Source organism: Coregonus lavaretus (assembly GCF_964263955.1).
Source record: "Coregonus lavaretus genome assembly, contig: HAP1_SCAFFOLD_260, whole genome shotgun sequence".
Taxonomy (NCBI): domain Eukaryota; kingdom Metazoa; phylum Chordata; class Actinopteri; order Salmoniformes; family Salmonidae; genus Coregonus; species Coregonus lavaretus.
The window spans coordinates 568,633-588,715 of record NW_028159512.1 but is presented as its reverse complement, the minus strand read 5'-3'; the positions used below and the strand labels follow the sequence as shown (position 1 = coordinate 588,715).

The 20,083-nt window shown below is 45.9% G+C and overlaps 1 pseudogene across 1 annotated transcript in view; it reads right to left on the bottom strand.

The window, feature by feature from the left end:
• The window catches only part of LOC311122779, a 148,013-nt pseudogene that overhangs the window by 58,718 nt on the left and 69,212 nt on the right, over positions 1 to 20,083 (bottom strand). Inside the window, exons 9-16 of the transcript in view lie at positions 12,575 to 12,655; positions 12,343 to 12,415; positions 12,077 to 12,154; positions 11,806 to 11,900; positions 11,394 to 11,506; positions 10,652 to 10,787; positions 10,199 to 10,304; positions 8,325 to 8,408 (exon numbers count right to left, since the gene is read on the bottom strand). The product of the transcript in view is annotated as an uncharacterized misc_RNA (transcript). The remainder of the gene's footprint in view (positions 1 to 8,324; positions 8,409 to 10,198; positions 10,305 to 10,651; positions 10,788 to 11,393; positions 11,507 to 11,805; positions 11,901 to 12,076; positions 12,155 to 12,342; positions 12,416 to 12,574; positions 12,656 to 20,083) is intronic.

Genomic DNA, 20,083 nt, shown 5'->3' with positions numbered 1-20,083 from the left:
ATTAGGAAAAATAAGAGGTAGCTAATCCCTTATTCAACCCTATACAAAAAATGCCAAATACATTTTATGCTGATGAACTACACACAAAGTTACATGAATTGTCAAAAATATTAGACAAACCCACAAATCACTCTAAGACCCACTTAGATTACCACATACACACAACAAAGAAAAGGTAGGCAATATCCTACCGTCACTGAGAAACCAAGAATTGTTTCATTTCCTGTGTAGACATAGTTTGGATTAGCCTATTCACTGGATTAATAAATCTACCTAGTCTAGTCCGAACACCCTCACCCAAAAACCTAGCAGGAATGTCACGGACAGCACCAACCGTGCTCAAAGGTCTAACCTCAGGTTGGGGAGTACTACAGATCAGCATATCCGGAGCCAGCACACTTTCAATTTCCGACTCAACACTAGTAGTGTCAGACGACTGATCAGAATCCTGGTAGATTGTCACAGACCAGACTGACAAAGCATCTTCAACCAAGTTAACAACATCAGGCACAGCACCATCCCAGCTGAGTGGAGTTTCACTATCAGAATTCTTGTAGGCTTTGGGGATCTCAGCCCCGAAACCTGAAGGATCTGGAGAAGGTCTGTATGGAGGAGTGGGCCAAAATCCCTGCTGCAGTGTGTGCAAACCTGGTCAAGACCTACAGGAAACGTATGATCTCTGTAATTGCAAACAAAGGTTTCTGTACCAAATAATAAGTTCTGCTTTTCTGATGTATCAAATACTTATGTCATGCAATAAAATGCAAATTAATTACTTAAAAATCATACAATGTGATTTTCTGGATTTTTGTTTTACATTCCGTCTCTCACAGTTGAAGTGTATGTATGATAAAAATTACAGACCTCTACATGCTTTGTAAGTAGGAAAACCTGCAAAATCGGCAGTGTATCAAATACTTGTTCTCCCCACTGTATGTACTGGATATCATTTTTATTTTACATTTTTAGTCATTTAGCAGACGCTCTTATCCAGAGCGACTTACAGTTAGTGAGTGCATACATCATTTTTATTTTTCATACTGGCCCCCCGTGGGAATCGAACCCACAACCCTGGCGTTGCAAACGCCATGCTCTACCAACTGAGCAACATCCCTGCCGGCCATTCCCTCCCCTACCCTGGACAACGCTGGGCCAATTGTGCGGCGCCCCATGGGTCTCCCGGTCGCAGCCGGCTACGACAGAGCCTTTGATTCGAACCAGAATCTCTAGTGGCACAGCTAGCACTGCGATGCAGTGCCTTAGACCACTGCGCCACTCAAAGGGTGCCAGCTTTGCAACCCATCTCTGCTCGCATGCATCGTCTCGGCTTTGTAAGAATATATTTGAGTGGATCGTTGTCGGTCCACACAGTAAACTTATGCCCTCGCAGCCAATGGCTGAATTTATCATGAATGGCCCATTTCATGGCTAGAAATTCCAGCCGGTGAGCAGGATACTTGGATTGTGCATGATTAAGAGATTTACTAGCAAAAGCTATCGGCCTGGCTATGTCCTTCCCATCTTGCACTTGTGATAGTACAGCTCCCAAAACACTAGTAGATGCATCCACGGAAAGTAGAAATGGCTGAGAAAAATCTGGATGAACCAGCAGTGCCTGGTCAACTAGTGCTGATTTCAAAGCTTCAAAAGCGAGTCGACATTCGGCAGTCCAGTCTGCAGCAGTGAGCCTGCGAGGGGGACCAGGCCTCTTCCTACCCTTGCCTCTCCTAGGCTTCTTCTGACCTGTAGTTAGCTGAAACAATGGCCTAGCAACCATGGAACAATTCTCAATGTAGTGCTAATAGTATACTACCATACCAAGGAAAGAACCTATTTTGATAGGAGACGGTGTGACACCATCAGCTTCACTCTCAGCTTCACTCTCAGTCACATTCAAAATGGTTTGAACTTTAGCAGGGTCAGTGGCTACACCCTCCTGAGAAATGATGTGGCCCAAAAACTTTACAGACCTCCTCAGAAACTTGCACTTAGACGGAGACAGTTTAAGGTTGTGCGCCTGCAACCGCTGAAAAACCATCTCAAGTCTCTGCAGACTCTCTTCCTCCGTCTTAGCAAAAACCATCAGATCATCCAAGTAACAAAGGAGACTTAGAACGTTTTGGTCACCAAAGATGGTCAGCATCATTCTCATAAAAGTAGCCGGGCTGTTGCAGAGGCCCTGAGGTAACCGATTGTACTCGTGCAGACCTAAAGGGGAGGAAAAGGCAGTGTATTTCTTGTCCTCTTCATGCAGTGGCACGTTGTAATACCCTGACGTCAAATCCATTGTGCTGAAGAAGGCATTACCTCCCAGCGCGGCCAGTACATCAGCCTGATGAGGCAGGGGATGAGCATCCTTTACTGTGCGGGCATTTAACCACCTGAAGTCAGTACATAGGCGCAAGTCCCCATTCTTTTTCCATACCAGCACCAATGGTGAGGCATACTCGCTGCTGGATTTTCTGACGATTTCCTTTTCCTCCATATCATCCAGTGTTTCCCTGAGTTTTTGGTAATGAGCTGGAGACAGCCTACGATAAGGTCATCGAAATGGGCGGTCATCAGTCAGCCGTATGCGAAGGCAGAACTCCTTTGCCTCGCCACAATCTAGGCTATGTCTTCCCAATTAAGTTGACAAGTTTATCTTTCCAGAACTGTGAAACTGGACACTCCTCAACAGACAGGCCTTGAAGTCCAAGATTCCTCAGTGTACTGTTGCCATTATCTACACTGCCACCAACTGAACTCTTAGCTGTCAGACTGCCATGTGATCTGTCACATTGAGCCTTTGCCACATTCTGATGAGCTGCTTGCTGCTTGACATCATTAAAATACTCCAATGCAATGCAAGGGTACACATCCGCCACTTTAGCATTTCGTCTCAGGGTAACTGCCGATGTTGTTGGATTCACAATCTTCACAGGGAGCCATCCATCCCCCCACAGAGGCGTAACTACTCTCCCCACTAGTATGTGTCGATTCACACAACGAGACGTGCTGGGCTCGACAACAACAGTACTGCCCACAGAGAGTTTTGTCTTTGGCGGTAGGCGGCCCCACACCAGATGCTCACTCATGGGTTGGAGCGTTACTGCTATCTTCAACTTAATGGTGCCCACTTTATCTGGGATGGAGTCTCCTCTCCATCTCTCCAGATTTGACATCACACTGGCTAGAGGAACCTGGTGTACCCGCCACCCGCCAGTAGCTGTCATTTGATTTGAACTGTCTAATCAGAGACTTCAACACATTAGTTCCCACAATGAGTTCATCAACCTGCCCATCAACAATAAGCACTGGGACTACATAACAGAAGCCATAAAGTTGAATTTTTAAGTCACACATGCCCACTGGGCTAGTTTGTTCCCACCACAACCCACCAGGATGATGTCTGAAGGAGCTAGAAAGTTCCCCTCTACCACTCCTGCCTCCCTCAACCGAGGTACAATATCTGCGCGCAGAGTAGTAGCCATGGACCCACTATCTAACATCCCCTTCAGCTCAACTTTATCCTGTACTAGCACAGTGGTGTAAAACAAACTGTCATTCTGATTGTGTTCTGAAAAATGACTGTGTTGTTCTTGGGTACTGACTCACAAAAGTAAGAATAAACAGATTGGATATCATCATCAGTGGAGGAAAAATAAGAATGCCCCACATTGCCCTCATTTAGCAGACGCTCTTATCCAGAGCGACTTACAGTTAGTGCATACGTTATTAAATTTTTTCATACCCCCCGTGGGAATCAAACCCACAACCCTGGCGTTGCAAACACCATGCTCTACGAACTGAGCCGGCCATTCCCTCCACTACCCTAGGCGACGCTGGTCCAATTGTGCGCCGCCCCATGGGTCTCCCGGTCGCGGCCGGCTACGACAGAGCCTGGATTCGAACCAGGATCTCTAGTGGCACAGCTAGCACTGCGATGTAGTGCCTTAGACCACTGCGCCACTCACAGACTGAGTATTGCTGACCAGAGCCTTCTCTAACAAAGTCAAAACTTTCTTTAATGTCCCACCCTCAGATACAGATGGTGCCAGGTCTGGTTCACGGCCACATTGAGAAAAAGATGACACATTAGGTCTTTTCACAGGACCCACTCCCTCCTGAGGGCAGTCAAAAACAGCAGCAACCTGCTGTGAAAGTTGTGTTCTACATGCTTTACGTTCCCTTAACAGGTCATCCAACCGATCCTGTACCTCACTGGCTGTCCAGTCACGAATGGGTTTGCTCTTGAACACTTGGGCCAACTCTTTATCAGGACAGTTGCGTACAAACATGACTGCCAACTCTGAGCACTGATTGGGTAAGGTCCTGCCCTCACTCACAAGGTACTGTTCCGCTGCCTCTGCAGCTTTGTTAAGCCTAATCCAGAAATCTATTGGACCCTCATTAGCTTATGGTTTGATTGAATAGAAATCAGCTAATGGCATACCTGAGCAGACAGTATCCCCAAAGTGTTGCTTGAAAACACTGAACACCGCCTTAACATCTGTGACAACAAGGTTGTTACGCTTCCAGACTTTGGTCACATCCCGTGCCCTCCCCATGAGCCTAGACATCACCTCCCCAACATTCCCAGACCCAGTGTAACCCCTCTTCTCTAGGTAGACTTCCATTAACTCCTCCCACTCCAGGACAGAGTACTTATCTGAGCCATCACCCCTAAAAAGAGGTGGAGCACTAACATCTGACTTCACAACCAGATTCAGCTTGGACGCATCAATAAAGGTTGACCCACACTGCTCAGGCAGGGGAAACTGCTGGGGTTGGTGAGGGGGACGGGCAGGAGAAAGACTTGAAACCCCAGGCTGCAGTAAACTCGCTCTGATAGATTCTCCTATCTCTGAACCAATCTGCTTAATAAGGTCACTAAGCTGACTCGGAGGCATCCCATTATCACCGAGTACTGTGGATGATGGTACTTCAAAAGACAGAGGTGGGATACCCTGGTCAGGTGGAACAAACAGCCTACCCCTCCCAGTGCTTGCAAACTCAGGACTAGCAAACGCTCTACTCCCAGGAGCTGACTGTACAATTGGTGTAAATGGAAGGACACCCCTCCCTCTACCCACACTAAAATCCCCAGCATAACACGTCTTATGGATTTGAGAATCTTCCATGGCTCAACAGAGCACTAAAATACAATGTAATTTAGTGCATTTAAATACCCCAAAAAATTAATGCAATAAACAAATTCATCCAAAACATACAAATAAGCACGAATACCTGTATCTAATGAATATGCTACATTCACTTTCACTGTTTACAGTATATATTCACTTACAGTAAGCCATCAACAAATTCACATGCGCAGGTCGTGCACCTCATCCACATGCACAGCTCCGGCGGTCGGCTTGAGCTGACCAGTCGGCAGGTCACGTAATTAGGACACTGCCACAACTGGAATTCTGATGGTTGGATAATTTTTATTCGACCTGCACACGAAGAGACAACACACAATATGTTAGCTCTTGGTGCAGCCACAGCTCTCGGGCACCTTGCTAGTTGAAGGTCAGGCAAAAGAGAACAGGTGCTGCATGCACACATTCCGTGCCTAACAACACACTATACAATACAAGTAAAATGATATACAACATAATTCTGACAAAATAAATGACATACCTGTACACGAAGAGACAACACACAATAGCTTAGCCCTTGGTGCAGCCACAGCTCTCGGGCACCTGCGTGAGCACATAGAAACTCACTGTCTAATCAGAGACTTCAACACATTAGTTCCCACAATGAGTTCATCAACCTGCCCATCAACAATAAGCACTGGGACTACATAACAGAAGCCATAAAGTTGCATTTTTAAGTCACACATGCCCACTGGGCTAGTTTGTTCCCACCACAATCCACCAGGATAATGTCTGAAGGAGCTAGAAAGTTCCCCTCTACCACTCCTGCCTCCCTCAACCGAGGTACAATATCTGCGCGCAGAGTAGTAGCCATGGACCCACTATCTAACATCCCCTTCAGCTCAACTTTATCCTGTACTAGCACAGTGGTGTAAAACAAACTGTCTTTCTGATTAATTCTCATTGTGTTCTGAAAAATGACTGTGTTGTTCTTGGGTACTGACTCACAAAAGTAAGAATAAACAGATTGGATATCATCATCAGTGGAGGAAAAATAAGAATGCCCCACATTGCCCTCCTCAGAACGGAGGCTTTCTAGTTTTCCTGAGACCTGCCAGTCTGTCCACATCCAGGGTTCTGTCGCTGCCCAGCCTCACTACAGTCAAAGCTCATGTGGCCCGGAGAAAAGCACTTGACGCCAGTGGCGGCTCCTGAAAAAATTCTCAGGAGGGGCAATTTTTCTGATGATTTAGGTGACCTACACACATTTTAAAAAAGATATGTCCAGCAACAACATGAAGACAGGGGCAGCATATAAGTCAATACCAGAAGCATTTATTGACTGATCTGGGGAGATGGATTCCAGTTTCTGTGACAGATTATAAATAATCTCTGATGCCTTTGTTATATTAGCTTTTGGTTGAATGTACTGTCGTAGTAAATATATAATGTTATAGCTTGGTCTGACTAAAATCTTGTGCATGACCCATTTTGTGTTGGGCCTTTGTATTCAATACAATGAACAAGAGTCCTATCTTGTCAGCCTTGTCAGCAGGTGGCTAAGGATAACACCCACGCCATAGGTCTCTCAGTTCTTCCAACTCACGAGTTCTTGCCCTGAGGACACACACACACACACCCACACACACACACACACACACACACACACACACACACACACACACACATCATCACTGATAAACACACACACACACACACATCATCACTGATAACAAACACACACACACACACACACACACACACACACACACACACTGATAACAAACACACACACACACACACACAAATCCTCTTCTCTTAGGCTGAACATCTGAAGACAGAGAACCCGACTCAGAGCCAATGCAACAGTGACACTAGCCTGGAGGTGACCTCGCCCAACTCATCAGGACCAATCAGAAGATCAGAACTACTAGATTCAACCTACTTCATTTTATTGTATAAAATGTCAGCACACAATGTTTAGGGGCTCTTCTGATAAACTCCCTACGAGTTTGACGAACGGGTCCGTGCACGCGATTCCAGATATCTTTACCTCTGAATAAACTGCCTTATATTATACAATTATCCACCTTGTCCAAAAGTCTCTACTTGGTCTCCGTTCTCCAGTAAACTTGTTTTATCAACAATAGTAAGGTTCAATGACACAGAAAGCAGTTCAATGTCGGGGTACAGAGTCGCTCTCTTACCAGGATCGCGGTCCGCTCTGACCAGGGTGAAGCCGGCCGGCTCCACCTCTCTGTCCGGGACTCTGTCATCAAGCCAAGTCTCCCAGCTGTATTGGGATTCCGCTGCCAGCAGCGTTTTCATTATTTAGTCCGTTCGTAGCGGGTATGTACACGATCAACAAGATCAGTCCAAAACCGAAGATCAGTCCAAAGCAGAATGTTTGCAGAATGTTTGTAAACTAAGTCTACAAATTAAAAACATAAAATAACGCCACACTGCAGGTCGCAACATAGACGCTGCTAGCCGCCATTGTCTTAGTTACGTTCAACGTTACGTCACGTATGACGAAAGCGCGTAAGTGCATGCCCACAGACACCCATAGAGAATGTATTGAAAGCTTTGAAATGTGAAAAAAATAGATTTTACATGACAGGCTATGAGAGACTTCTGGGCGATTTTCAACCTGACTGAAATCGCCCAAAAAACGGGCGGGGCCATTTGAAGCACGACTTTAGCCTGATTTGACATTTAGTGGCTGGCAGATCAGACGTGAACACTGATAACTGCTGTTGCCGTGATATAATTGATTAGAAAAAAAATCCCTTCCTTTTCCCGTTTGGCAGTGCGTCGCCCATATCGCCCTATTGAACAAGCCGTCCCTGCTTGACGCACAGCTGGTGCATCTGACAGTGAGCTTTGGTCCAGTGATTAGTGCTTCCACAGTCAGCGCACTCATGCTGACGTTTGTGGAACTGTTTACGGGGCCCTCTACATTTAACATGTTTAAGTCATTTAGCAGACGCTCTTATCCAGAGCGACTTACAGTTAGTGCATACGTAACTTTTTTTTTTCATACCCCCCGTGGGAATCGAACCCACAACCCTGGCGTTGCAAACACCATGCTCTACGAACTGAGCCGGCCATTCCCTCCACTACCCTAGGCGACGCTGGTCCAATTGTGCGCCGCCCCATGGGTCTCCCGGTCGCGGCCGGCTACGACAGAGCCTGGATTCAAACCAGGATCTCCAGTCCCCCAGGACTGTGTTGTGTTACCTGCTTGACAATAGTATTGATGTCCCCCAGGAGAGCAGCAGCAGGTTGCACGTTGTTCCCCATCTCCTCAGCACACAGATCAACCTTGACATTGACCTTGACATAAATAACGTATGTGGAACGTTACTACAACATACCAGCAACGACACGACAGGAAGAGCGCCGTGCGTGACATATGTAACAGCAGCTGGAGGAGTGGCCAAACCTCAAGCTAAACACAACAGAAATAACCAGGCACCACCACATAATGCTAAGGCTGACACACACACGTTCCCTTTTATAAACCGGGTGACTCGAGCCCTGAATGCTGATTGGCTGAAAGCTGTGGTATATCTGACCGTATAACATGGGTCACGTTGAGGGAGGAGGTCAGAGACCTGGCCGTGTTGTGCCAGGATAACAACCTCTCCCTCAACGTGACCAAGACAAAGGAGATGATTGTGGACTACAGGAAAAAAAAGAGGACTGAGCACGCCCCCATTCTCATCAACGGGGCTGTAGTGGAACAGGTTGAGAGCTTCAAGTTCCTTGGTGTCCACATCACCAACGAACTATCATGGTCCAAACACACCAAGACAGTCGTGAAGAGGGCACGACAAAGCCTATTCCCCCTCAGGAGATTGAAAAGATTTGGCATGGGTCCTCAGATCCTCAAAAAATTATACAGCTGCACCATCGAGAGCATCCTGACTGGTTGCATCACCGCCTGGTATGGCAACTGCTTGGCCTCCGACCGCAAGGCACTACAGAGGGTAGTGTGTACGGCCCAGTACATCACTGGGGCCAAGTTTCCTGCCATCCAGGACCTCTATACCAGGCGGTGTCAGAGGAAGGCCCTCAAAATTGTCAAAGACTCCAGCCACCCTAGTCATAGACTGTTCTCTCTGCTACCGCACGGCAAGCGGTACCGGAGTGCCAAGTCTAGGTCCAAAAGACTTCTCAACAGCTTCTACCCCCAAGCCTTAAGACTCCTGAACAGCTAATCATGGCTACCCGGACTATTTGCACTGCCCCCCCACCCCATCCTTTTACGCTGCTGCTACTCTGTTAATTATTTATGCATAGTCACTTTAACTCTACCCACATGTACATATTACTTCAACTACCTCAACTAGCCGGTGCCCCCGCACATTGACTCTGCACCGGTACCCCCCTGTATATATAGCCTCCCTACTGTTATTTTATTTTACTTCTGCTCTTTTTTTCTCAACACTTTTTTTGTTGTTGTTTTATTTTTACTTTTTTGTTTAAAATAAATGCACTGTTGGTTAAGGGCTGTAAGTAAGCATTTCACTGTAATGTCTGCACCTGTTGTATTACGGCGCATGTGGCCAATAAAATTTGATTTGATTTGATTTGAAATTTATTTTGACTGTTCGAATTACGTTGGTAACCAGTTTATAATAGCAATAAGGCACCTCTGGGGTTTGTGGTATAGGGCCAATATACCACGGCTAAGGGCTGTATCGTCGAGGCACTCTGCGTTGCATCGTGCTTAAGAACAGCCCCTAGACGTGGTATATTGGCCATATACCACACCCCCTCGGGCCTTATTGCTTAAATATAGATGTACTGTACAGCACTAAGACAGCCATGAAATTATTTGGAGAGACCACAAAGACTTATAGAGAAGCTATATAATTGATAGACTAAATCCAATAGACTGAGTCAAATACCTTTATACCTGGTTACAATGAAATGTAGTTCACTATGAAATGACCTGTGACTAGGGTTGCAAAATTACAGTTACTTTCCCCAAATTCCCAGAAATCCCTGTTGGAAGATTCCAGAAATCAGAACGGAATAAGCAGAAAATCTGGAATCCGAAAAAAAGAAGGAAAAAAAAGAAACCCTACTGGTGACCTTTGACCTAGCTGGATGACCTTTACTTGGGTGTCAAACCTGGGGGGAAGGCCAAAGTGCAGGATCCAGTTGAGTCTGGCACCAAGTAGGACCACAACATCAGACTGGAGCAGAGCTCTGCAGTCCCCACCAAGACCATAGAACCAGGAGGATAGGAAGAGGAGGAGGAGGAGGAAGAGAGGAGGAGGAGGATAGGAAGAGAGGAGGAGGAGGATAGGAAGAGAGGAGGAGGAGAGCAGGGACAAAACAAAATGTAATGAAAAGAGGCTAGTTATAGGAGTAGTGTAGTTGTTTGATTGACACCAGTTTACATTGACATGACCTGGCCAGGAGAGACTAGTTATAGATAGGGATTTCAGGAGTTTCGTGGTCCGTTCAAATGGTCAGGGAAATTCTTGGTCCTACTTATACAGTCAATGGTCTGTACATGAATATGATGCCAGCTGAGAGAAGGAGAGGCTGACCTGGAGCGGGCAGCAGCAACACAGTTGGGGTGATCGTCAGGCAGCACCCCTTTACCCATGGGGGTGGGCAGGAAGGGCAGGTCACACCCCTCCACCAGCTCCTTCAGAGCCCCCTCTGCTCTTCAATGGGCTGCACCTGCAGAGGGACACAGACAGAGGGCACTGCCACACGGATTTCAACAGACTTGTCTTCACAACTGGGATGCATTCAGCTGAGCAAAACGTTGTGCAACGTTCAGATAGAAATATAGCATGTAGAACGAACGTGCCTCTCAGACAGGTAGAATGAGAAATCATGTCAACAACATTTGTCGACTGAACGTGGCCCAGTTTTCAACTGAACCGTGGTACAGTGCTATATGTGTTACAGTGCGTCTCAGCTGGCTATTGATCTCTCTTGGACAGACGCACGTAACATAACTGGAAGTAGCGTCTGTCAACAGAATGGGATGTGACAACTTTGTTCCGGTACGCTGATTTTTCACCACTAATCATTTGGACAAATCCCGATTTCGCAGGTGCTCGCATCTTTTCAATTTCAGAACGGGAGGGGACATTTGGCCCATAAACTTGCCGGAAACTTGCAGAGAGTTTCCGTTTAGGGGGGTGGAGAGTTCGCAAGTGAAGTTAGTATCTTTCTCTTAACATCTCCCCAGACCTTATCCAAGTATCTGACGCAATTATGCAAGATTTTAGTTCTGTTTCCCCCAGATTATCTGGCTATTAAAAAAGCAATGCCTACCTTTGCCAATGATGAGTAAAGTCCGTTTGGCTCCTTTCAGGACCGCCAGTGCTTCTGTGATCACCATATGGTCAGCCATACTCACAGGAGGAGGTGGACTACAGGGCACCTCTCTGACAAAGGAAATAATAAATAATAGGTCAAACATTAAACATGTTACCTAGCAACTTTATTGCATATGTAAATAAACCATGAAGGTCTATCGAGGCTTATTGCTATTCTCTGATGAGAATATTTTGATATAGTGCTATATTTTCTAAGTAATTTAATTTCTGGTTCACTTCAGACGTTAAAAGGTATAACAAGATAAAATAAAAATGACTACGGTGATGTGAATTCAGAGGTATACATATTCAACAGTAACACATTAGTATACATTTTAAATGGATGAAAGACAGTGATGGCCACTAACCTGGCTCTGCTCCTGTCCAATTTAGCATTGACCATGTCCCCAGATATGTCTACGTATACAGCACCTGGACGTCCATACATGCTAGTGCGTGCTGCCTTAGACATACCAAACACCCTTAAATTCAGATCAATTAAGGCTGTGCTGTGCTCTTATGAAGCAGTTAAGGTACCTTGCTAAGCTGGAAAATTAGAGGTCAGAAAAAAGACAATTGCAGGTGATACCAAATGATATGAAGAGGACTACACAGAGGGAGTCAGAGTAGACTGTATACCTTCTCTACCACTGAGGAGATCATATCCAGACTGCTAGACCTAGCAGAGAACTTACTGTACAATCTGCATGCCTCCACCTGACAGAGAAAGAGGACCACAAATAACAAATTATTTCCTCTTTCAGCAATTAAACTGCTAGGGCCAGTTTCCCAGACAGAGATTCTCTATTGAGTTTGCTTTTTAGGCCATGACTAGGCTTAATCTGTGTCCTGGGAAACAACCCCCTAATGTTCAAATGTCATAAATATCATGGTTCAATCGGTACCTGTGGAAACTCTTGAAACGCCCCAGTGGTCTCTTGGTTTTGATCGGAGGAGCCTCCAATAACAATCACAGGCCTACAGAGAGAGAGGTATCACACAATGACATCAACTGACAATCTGAGATAGTTTGGAGTCCTCAGATCATTTTTTGCAGTGTGCGGATAGCATCCCTTCTTTTGAAAGGACCACTGAACATGAGTAGTAGGGTCTTCTGTTTGTGGAGTTCTAGCATACCAGCAGTTCATGTTAGCGTTGGCCATTCCACCAAGTGCATGGATGAGTCCCGGTCCAGACACAACCAGACACGCACCTGGACTGGAGAGGAACAGACAGACAGAGGGACAGACAGGAAGACAGGCAGACAGACACACAAAGGGTCAGACAGACAGGCAGACATAATTAGCAATGCAAAAAAGCTATGAAACTGACCCTCACACACTACACGCTCCTGTAGTCTATGTACGGGTAGTTAATATCACATGATTTGGGGAGAGCTGGTTTAGTAATAAAAAGGTGGCTTATGGCTTGTTCATTGCGCATTCCCACATACTTGATTCCTGAGGCTTGAGCTGCCTTAGCTACTTCAATGACTGGAACACCAACTATTCCAAACATATATTCTACATTCTGTAGAGAGTTACATGTAGATACAGTATATTTACCTTTTTTTAAACATTTTTAGTCATTTAGCAGACGCTCTTATCCAGAGCGATTTACAGTTAGTGAGTGCATACATTTTCATACTGAATTGTATATGAATTGTTACAATGTAGTTTAGATTTTCTTTGCATTGACACACACATTGGCATGCATCAACAAGGGTGTTAACATATACTATTCCACATAAACATCTAAATGTTTTTCTACAACAATATTAATAGTTAGCTATACCAGTGCAATGACCTATGGCACACTTTCACAACTCATAGTGTTACATTCTCACTGCCAAGGACATGATCAGCGACTAATATATTATTAGCAACACGGTTACACAGTATAACACTGTTTTATATATATTGCACACACTTCACCTGAGCTTTTAGTGCCTCTGCAATGAGCTGAGCCCCAGTCACATCTTCCATTATTATTGTCGAGAAATCTGTTCAAAGTGCAAACGCGGTTAGCAATGATTTCTTGGACTTGTTGTTCAGTAGCTTATAAATCGTGTTTAGATCTCTTGCAAATCATTAGTTTTGTCTGCTTTCCAGCATGCATTACATGAGTAGCTTTTTCTTCTTCAGTGGGGTTTATAGGCAGTTGGCATCCAACGTTATGGTGCATTACTGCCCCCTATTGTACAGAAGTGTGGACATGAGCCGTGCAATAGCAGTCATGAATATTTAATAAACTAGTAGCATTTTTCTTTTTTTATTGCAAGAAATACATAATAAGCCCTCATTATGTGTTTATAACTGCACTTTACTTAACACTTAACTCAGTTAAGTCATTATGAGTGTATGACAGTATGAAAAAAAAAATGTATGCACTCACTATCTGTAAGTCGCTCTGGATAAGAGCTTCTGCTAAATGACTAAAATGTAAAATGTAAATGACTTGAGTGTGTGCATTATAGATATAGGCTTCATAGAAAGTGTTACAAATGTTCTCCTGTCATCTTATAGGAGATCCATTCATGGATTTAGTTATGGCTTGAGAATGTGACTGGTCTACGGAGTTCTCCTTTATGTCTGTCTTTATATGTGACAACAACTTTTCTGTATTATGTGTATTTCCACAATCAATAATCATAAACGGTACTTCACTATGAATACTTTTGACTATGTGGTTTGAAGTACTTTACCGTTATCTTGCACATACATGAAGACTACTATAGACAGAAATCAATGCAGTAATGTTTTATTAAATAAAGGCTCTGATTAAAATATCATATTAATAAAATCAGGCATTTGGCTAATTATTCTTCCCAGAAGCTCCTGTGAATGGTTTGGAGATGGCTCTGGAGAGAGCGTGTAACACCCTGACTATGAGTGGGCGTTTACGGGACTGGGACTCCTGGGGAGCAGGGGCCGGTGTGGTTGTCAGGTCCTCCTTGGGTGGGGAAGTGGATGGAACCTCTGGAACCTCACACTCAGCATCTGTCATGAGAACATTTCATAATCAGAAAATGAATGTGTGTGTTTGTGTCTGTCCGTCTGTCCGTCTGCCTGTCCGTCTGTCTGCCTGTCTGCCTGTCTGTCCGTCTGCCTGTCTGTCCGTCTGTATGCCTGTCTGCCTGTCTGTCTGTCTGTCTGTCTGTCCGTCAGTCTGTCTGTCTGTCTGCCTGCCTGCCTGTCCGTCTGCCTGTCCGTCTGTCTGTCTGCCTGTTTGCCTGTCTTTTTGTCTGCCTGTATGTCTGTCTGCCCATCCGTCTGCCTGTCAGTCTGCCTGTCTGTCTGCATGTCTGTCCGTCGGTCTGCCTGTATCTGTTGTCACTGTTTTAACAAGCTTGTCATAGGGTGATACATCGATATGACATTATCGATGCTTATCACTTACCCTGTGAAATATGAGTCTCTCTGAGATGTTTGGTAGGCAGCGCATCCTGTTCAGGGTGTCTCTTCGGTTCCCCTTTTGTCTTGAACAGCTGTTGACAAAACACATCAGGACAACTGAGCCTGTGTAAAATACAGAGTGTGCATCCTAAAAGGCACCCTATTCGCTACGTAAGGCACTACTTTTGACAAGGGCCCAGAGAGCTCTGGTAAAAAGTCGTGCACTATATAGGGAATAGGGTGCCATTTGGGACTCTCCCATGTGTATTAGGATTGCATTACAGCGTCCTCACTCAACCTCCTAAAGACAATGACAACAGTTTTGTTCTAATGCTGAGAGACAATAGGGGTGTAGTGAATCTGTAGGGTAAATTTCAGCCCTGCCTTACAGAGGTAATCTCAAAACACAGAGCACCCTACCTTAATCATGATCTTTGGAAACTTATGCATTTTCGGTAGGAAACGCCACTTCCTGTTCTTCTTAGTCTCTTCCCCTCTGGCAGAGGGAAGACGGGCCATGCCGTCAGCCTTTACATCAGCCGGGCTAAGGCTCCTGGCAGGGAATTCCTCAGTAGCATTAAGGTCAGCTACAACACCATGAGTGATGTCACTTGTGGCATTGCTGGTGTCTGAGTGAGAAGAGCACGCTAGTGTGACCGACCTGTGTACAATAACTGGGAGAAGAGGACGCAGCCATTGAAGTCAGTCACTGCATCCCAAATGGCATTCTCTTCACTTTATAGTGCACTACTTTTGACCAGGGCCCATAGGGTCTGGTCAAAAGTAGTGCACTAAATATGGAAGAAGGTGCCATTTTGGACACAACCAGTGAATTTCACATCATAAAACGCAATGTATTGAGCATCATGTTACAATTAAGTCCTATGCAGATGAAAATAGGTACTTTCACTTACCATCCTCCATTGTAGACTTGGACACATAAGTCAGGCTGTCCATCACCACGTCTGTCATCAACTTGATGACCTGATCCAAAACCATTTCAGCCGATGGTGGCATAGGCCTTCCCATACACTGCCCCAGGAGTCTCCTAACAGAAGTCTGGGCAAAGTTGTAAATGAGCTCTGAGGCATCGTCCTTTGACAGCTTCCTCAGGGCTGGTTTAGGCAGCGCTGGTTGAGAGAGGCTTCTGTGGCCAACCATGGATTGAAGCTGGCGGTTTATGGTTATCTCCTGAATGAGACCATGGACCTTTGCGATCAGGTTGCCAGATGCACCTTGAAGGGCTTCAACTGACAGGAGCCTATCCAGATGTTCTTCTGCTGAAGTCATCTCTGGGTCGTCCGTCTTCAATGTGTCCATTATAGTTTTCACTATGATATTGGTGTCAGATATGTTTATTTCTTGTTGGCTCACAAGCGTTGACCGTGAACCTGTCTCGTCCATTGCGATAGAGGTATGGGATTCTGTCCTTGTGATTTTATCGGCAGCGCTCATGTCAGGCAACTGGTCAAGGCTCTCCAGTACAGAGTCTAACATGTTAGTGGCTATCAGACACTCCTCACTTGCAATCTGCCCAACAGATGAACTCTCAGAGTTGGCCACTCTACACTTGATCACATTTAGGATCAAGCTGAGCGTCTTCTTTGCAGTTTTGCTAAAGCCTTCTTGGCTGACTGCCACTGTTACGTCTTTTAGAGCCACAAGAGGTTTGCAACTTTCACTCAATCCACTGCCGTGGAGAGGAGAGGCTCTCTTCAAACTGTTGTTGCTCACAACTGACATACTCCTGGTGGGCAGAGTGACATCCTCACTGCATGTGTCAATTATATGGTGGTCTGTTGAAGAGCCACTCGAAGACACAAGGGCTTTAGACCTTTTAGCCAAACAGACTTTTGACAAAGGCTTCTCACTTCTCACAGACGGAGGGCGGCTCCTGTCCTCAACAAGAGCAGTGTCAGCGGACTTAGAATGTCTGAGTGTCTCCACAGGGGCGGAGTCCAGCACATATTTGGCTGTGGTGACTGACACTGGTGGAAAATAGAAAAAGATGTTCAGTCTATCCTTTACTCTGTGGTACATGGTTTGAGCAGCATCCAATAAGTTGTCAAAGACAACTCTGGGTTTGAGCTGGAACTCCAGCTTTTTCTCTCCTAGTGGGAAGGAGTCTGCGTCGTCCACAGTGTACTGGGATACACTTTCAAGGTCTTGCATGATAATATTTACTATATCTTCGGCTGTAGAAACTGCATGGTGTGAGAAGGTGGTGCTAGGCATGCTCTGTAGCAAAGAATGGCTGGCTTTGCTAGCAGCTCTGAGAATGGTCTCACTCACAATGTGTTTGGCCTTAGCTCGGAACTCAGCACTGTGAAAGCTCTGGATGGAAATGTTAGAGGTTCTGTTGGCTGCACTAAGAGATCGCGTGAGTGTGGCAATCTCGGCTGATGTCACATCACTCGAAATGGTGAGGTCCTCCAATTTCGAAATTATCGAGTCCAACTTCTGGTTGAAGTCGAAGGATGAATTTGACGTGCTCTCCCCAACGGAAGCGGAGCAGTCTTCCTTTGAAGTGTCCACCCTCAGCACCGAGATCACCTGTTTGATTACCCCTTTAGTGCAGGTGTCGAGGGTGAGCTGGTAGGCTGAGGCTGGGGACTTAGAAGGGTCTTACTGTCTGTCTTCTGTACAGGAGACACTGCCAAAGTGGCCTCAGTTACAGGAGATTCCTGCACAGTGGCCTCAGTTACAAGTAGTCCAGTTGCAGAAAGCTCGATTTGCACAGGAGTATTTTTTCCCTCAGTGAGATGGTGGGAGGTGAACAGCTTCCTTAGTTTGTCCAGGGTTTTGGTATAAATCTTCTGGGAACCTGAACTCACTTCCACCCAGAACATTTTGCGACCTGATTTCGTACGCATGGAGGCCTTATTGACCTCAGATACCTCATGCAGGTCGGAAATAATTCCACCAAAGAGATCAGAGGATGCCTCCTCAATATTCTCTGAGGAAACATGGACAGATAGGATTTCCGACAGTTTCCCACAAGTGTCGGTTTTATCCAGCGCAGCAGTATATGTCACAGCTGCATCCTGAATGACCTGAGTGATGCATTGCTCAGCTTTGACAATATACTCCTCCACTGGTTGACCATGGAGGATGTCAACTTTATCAGCAGGGAGCTCCTTCTGAATACTCACATTCTCCTCTGATGGGCATGGGTTGTTGAAGATAATGCTCTCAGTGACCATCTTAGAGGAGGCGAGAGATGAGTCGAGAAGCAGAGATCTGTATATTGTCGAGGTGGACATCTCTGGGTGCTTTATCACAGCAGCCTCCTCCAAAATGGCCGACGGGCCCTGGAGGATGTCAGAGATATCCATGTCCTCAATGGTCTCTACCAGAGACGATAGTAGGTCTCTGGCTGCCAGGTTGGTAGGTCTCTGGTTCTCAAGCTCTGTTTTGATTGCTTGACAGGCAGTTGCCAGAGCAACAACAGAGCGAGAACACAACTGCTTCAAGGTGGAGTCAGAAAAAGATGATGACAGATCTGTCATGGACATGGTGGAGAGTTGACTCTCAGAGACAAATGGGCTGAGTTTGACAGACACCTGTCTGACCAAGTCCCCAGCAAGAGCTCTCATATCTATTGCTCCACTAGCTGAGTTGTGGGAGCAGGCACTCTGTGGCCTTGACCGGTTCCTGTTATCCAAAAATCCTGTTATCCAAAAAACCTCAAGTACAAGATCCACAACATCGGATGACACTTCTGTCACTCTGTTGTCGGACAGAAATGTACTTGGATGAATGGTGCCTGCATTCACAGTCCAGTCGCAAATGGAGTTGTTGGACTGACTCTGGACTAGTGGAACTAGACAGGTTTCACTTGGACCTTGGCCAAAGAGCTCTGCCATTTTGAGCAGAACTGATCTTAAGACCTTTGACTTGGAAATGTTCAGCAGTGGGTCGTTGTTGGACAGTCTGGTGGATGGTCTGCTAGCCGATCTGTGAACCACTAGGCTTTGTATTTCTGCCGAAATGGCAGTTAGAAAATAGGTCAAGGGGCTGGACGCTCTCCCCTCATTTCCTCCGTTGGCTTTAGCCTTGATGATGCTATCTATGATGATGACTATGACCTGTCCAGCCAGAGGACCCAAGATGGCCTCAAGCTCCCTCTCTAACTCAAGGGGAGACTTGTGGCCGAGCGCAATATGCTCTATGGCATGGGAATACATCTTAGAAGTCGCCATGCTTAGCATCTCTTGGGCAAACTGTTGACTTGCTGAGATACTTCCAGTCAGCAGAACTAGAGTTCCCTGACTGACACTTCGCATTAGCTCAGCCAATCTGGAGTTGAGAAGGTTTATAACCAACTCGACAATACCCATCATAAACTTGCCGTCCGTTGACATTTTGCTAGGTCTGTATTTCTCCTGTCTACTCCGTTTGGGCAGCGGTACGATGTCACCCTGCGACTGGCCGCTCTGGACCATGTCGAAGACAGAGTCCTCAGAGATGCCAAACACAGATCTCAGTGGTGCTGAGTGTTGTCTGTGTCTCATCTCTCTATCGCCACCCTCAGGTGAGGAGACATATCGCTCTTCGTTCTCACTTAGCAAAGAGGTCATGGACCTGCAGAATGCACAACATAAATGAATAGTATATGGTAACAAAATAAAAAATATGATCCAAGAATTTGGGACACAAACTCAACCTTGTTATTATTATTCAAAGGAAGCATTGTGAACCATCTCAAACCACACTCAGAGCAAACATTAACCTTCAGAGTAAACGTTTTAGAGTGGTTGTGTAGTATCTAAGTAGTATTTCTCACTAAGTGGATCTGGAATGGATATTTGTACCTATAACAGGAAATACCTGCAAAAAGAGGAGGGGATAGAGCTAGGTATCTGTGAGAGGAGGGGTTAGGGCTAGATACCTGTGAGAGGAGGGGATAGGGCTAGGTACCTGTGAGAGGAGGGGATAGGGCTAGGTACCTGTGAGAGGAGGGGATAGGGCTAGGTACCTGTGAGAGGCGTGGATAGGGGTAGGTACCTGTGAGAGGAGGGGATAGGGCTAGGTACCTGTGAAAGGAGGGGATAGGGCTAGGTACCTTTGAGAGGCGTGGATAGGGGTAGGTACCTGTGAGAGGAGGGGATAGGGGTAGGTACCTGTGAGAGGAGAGGATAGGGCTAGGTACCTTTGAGAGGAGGGGATAGGGCTAGGTACCTGTGAGAGGAGAGGATAGGGCTAGGTACCTTTGAGAGGAGGGGATAGGGCTAGGTACCTGTGAGAGGCA